We start from the raw sequence: 572 nt of genomic DNA, 5'->3' as shown, positions 1-572 counted from the left end.
CCAGAGGGAGTAGAACTCTCCTGGCGCGCCACACCTTGGCCGGCCAGCCTCCCCCCCTCTAGTCCTTTATATACTGAGGCAGAGGCACCCTAGAACACACAAGTTGATCCACGTGATCTATTCCTTAGCCGTGTGCGGCGCCCCGAGCCACCATAGTCCTCGATAATACTGTAGCGGAGTTTAGGCGAAGCCCTGCTGCTGTAGTACATCAAGATCGTCACCACGCCGTCGTGCTGACGGAACTCTTCCCTGACACTTTGCTGGATCGGAGTCCGGGGATCGTCATCGAGCTGAACGTGTGCTCGAACTCGGAGGTGCCGTAGTTTCGGTGCTTGATCGGTTGGATCGTGAAGACGTACGACTACTTCCTCTACGTTGTGTCAACGCTTCCGCAGTCGGTCTGCGTGGGTACGTAGACAACACTCTTCCCTCTCGTTGCTATGCATCACCATGATCTTGCGTGTGCGTAGGAAAATTTTTGAAATTACTACATTCCCCAACACTTTGGGTGTGCCAAACGTCACAACGTAACTGGGTGACTATAAAGGTATACTACGGGTATCTCCGAAAGT

This window comes from Triticum dicoccoides, chromosome 1A, assembly GCF_002162155.2.
Source record: "Triticum dicoccoides isolate Atlit2015 ecotype Zavitan chromosome 1A, WEW_v2.0, whole genome shotgun sequence".
NCBI lineage: Eukaryota > Viridiplantae > Streptophyta > Magnoliopsida > Poales > Poaceae > Triticum > Triticum dicoccoides.
The sequence above is the reverse complement of the archived record's forward strand: the minus strand, read 5'-3'. Positions refer to the sequence as shown.